The sequence below is a fragment of the Pan paniscus genome, chromosome 2, assembly GCF_029289425.2.
Source record: "Pan paniscus chromosome 2, NHGRI_mPanPan1-v2.0_pri, whole genome shotgun sequence".
In the NCBI taxonomy this organism is placed as follows: domain Eukaryota; kingdom Metazoa; phylum Chordata; class Mammalia; order Primates; family Hominidae; genus Pan; species Pan paniscus.
In genome coordinates, this window is record NC_085926.1 from 134,136,379 (window position 1) to 134,139,091 (window position 2,713).

Genomic DNA, 2,713 nt, shown 5'->3' on the forward strand with positions numbered 1-2,713 from the left:
TGTGGAAAATACTTGTTTTTCTTATTGTCTGTATACCCATTTTGAATTAAAGCTTCCCTCTTCTATTCTCCAATATTGCCAAGTGCTTACCTCTTTCTTTTCTTTTTTGAAGGCAGTTTTATAATTTTATTTGATGTATTTGACGATCAGCGATTAGTTCTCATCCACGTTGAGTCTACAGATTTTTGAAGGTGGTAACAGGTATATAGGTAACCAAAGTACAGAAATTACTTGGTGAATCTTCATCCTCATTACGTTTTATGGACAACAGCACACAGATTCAGTATGGAACATTCCTTGTTCCTTTGGACCAGACAGCTTTGTTGAGCCTGGTATCAGTGTGCACATCTGGAGTTCCCATCTCCTTCATGGCACATTTCCGAATCTCTTTGAGTGCCCTAGGGGCACACTTCTGGAAGCCCACTCCATAGATGTGGTTGTGAATGTTGATGGTGTATGCTCAGGTCACTACCTCGTTGATGGCAGAACGGCCTTTTTTCTTCTCGCCACCCTTCTTTGCGGAAGCCATTCTGCCAGGTCCAAGTTGATAAAAAGCGTGTTTACCTCTTCTGTTGCACTACCACACTATGCTGCAGTTGTTGGTTTAGCCCTGTTTCCTCCCCATTATATTTCTATAACTCTTAGAAGGTCAGAGTTTTCTCCCTCTTTGCCTCTTATCCTCATTGCTTAGCATAAGGTCTGACATATAATAGGAATTCAATAATTGTTAAAATAATGATTAATGTGACAATATAAGTAAAGTCACTAGTATAGTGTGTAGTACCTAATAGGCATGGAAAATTGTTTGCTTTTTCCTTGGGGAGAGATATAAAATGCCTTACAAATTTGAAGCCAGTTCTTGTTTCAGCTTGATCAAATCAATGTTAATTATAAGGTCCTTAATAAAACCAAAAGTGTGAATTGATTTGAAACACTCAGAATATCAATCATCAAGTATTTATTGAATGCACTCTAGCACTTTGGAGACAATGAAGTAAATACAGAAATAGTTGTAGTTATGTTTTCAAAGAACAAAGATCAGGCAAGCAGTCAGAGAGACTTTCTGACGGGTTAGATTGTTTACAAAATAGCTAATTTTTGTCTTCCTTTCCCTTCCTCTTTCACCCTCCTTCCTCTGTCCCCTCCTTTTTCTTCCTCCACCAAAAACTCTCTGTAGAGATGATGTTCCCTCTCCCACTTTCTCAAGTTGCATTCTCCCTCATTGCTTATTATTTCCATCCCATCGTTTTCACCATTATACACATCCCTACCAGATTTTAACAAATGCCTGGCCGGGCACCATGGCTTATGCCTGTAATCCTAGCACTTTGGGAGGCCAAGGTGGGTGGATCGCCTGAGCTCAGGAGTTCGAGACCAGTCTGGGCAACATGGCAAAACCCCATCTCCACCAAAAATACAAAAAAATTAGCTGGGTGTGCTGGTGCACACCTGTGGTCCCAGCTACCTAGGAGGCTGAGGTGGGAGGATTGCTTGAGCCTGGGAGGAGGAGGTTGCAGTGAGCTGAGATGTCACCACTATACTCCAACCCAGGTGACAGAGTGAGACCCTGTCTGAAAAACAAAAGCCACAAATGCTTAATCTACTGTCATTGTGGAAACCAATAAATCTAATTAAACACAATCTATGGGAAAGTAAAAATAGCATAATCTAAACTCATGAAAAATCTTCAGAGATTGGCCAGAGTAGTACTTCTTTATACGGAGCAGTAAACCAGATGAAATTAAACTAGGCTGTAATTCAGACTGATACTTCTGTTCTTTCCTGATCATTCCTTTCTGACCATTACCAAACTTCCTCTTCCATCCTCTGCTCTTAGCTGTGGTCATAGCTCTCCCCTCCTCAGTCCTAGAGCTCCCAAGAACCACCTCCCTTCCCCCTCCAAGCAATTCCTGCTGATATTTTTTTCCATAACATTTTCCAAATCAATGTATCTCTCCATTGATTTAATCCAAAAACATGTATTTAGCAAGTCAAGCACTCATTTATTTTACACCTCAAATATTAAAATTGTTTTTATCTTCTTCATCTCTAACTCCAGCCTTAACAAAGCAGCTTGCTTTATTGGTCATCTACCTAAGACAGTGCCAAACGCATTAAGGGATCCACTAAATGTTACTGTTTTTATTCCCCAAGACACTTTCAACAGTATTCAAATGCCTATTAAATTTGTCCATTCATTTATGCAACCAACGTTTATTGCCAGTTATATGCCAGGCATTCAGAATACAAAAATGAATAATTCAACAGTTTCTAGTCCCCAAAGAGTTCACAGTCTAGTTGGGGTGGCAGCTATGTACACGGCTAATTTATAATTCAGAGTAGTAAGGATTTAGGGATCTACTTGACGCAAATCTAAAATGTCTTAGCAGATATGTCTGTTACATTATGAGTTAAACAAGCTTGTGTGGACTTTCCTGAGAAAAATAACTGCAATTATTCATGGCATTGTTTCTAAGGGAAAATGTGTTCTGCATTCCAAACAGTCAATTTAAAATTGAATTTTTGGAATACAGCCCATTTTCCCCTGGGGGCTATTTCTCCATTATCTAAGAATCCCTCTCTGTCTTAGAACAGTTTTCATACACAACTCCCACCTGTTCTACATAGCATATGGTACTACCTGCAGGTTGCATAGTTTCATGGTCATCACCTTCCTCACCTGGGCTCTGCACTACATGTTTAAGATAGTCCT

The 2,713-nt window shown here is 39.7% G+C and overlaps 1 pseudogene; it reads right to left on the minus strand.

Moving 5' to 3' along the window:
• Nucleotides 1-529, minus strand: LOC106634608 (large ribosomal subunit protein eL31-like; annotated as a pseudogene).
• Between the last annotated feature and the right edge of the window lie 2,184 nt (nucleotides 530-2,713).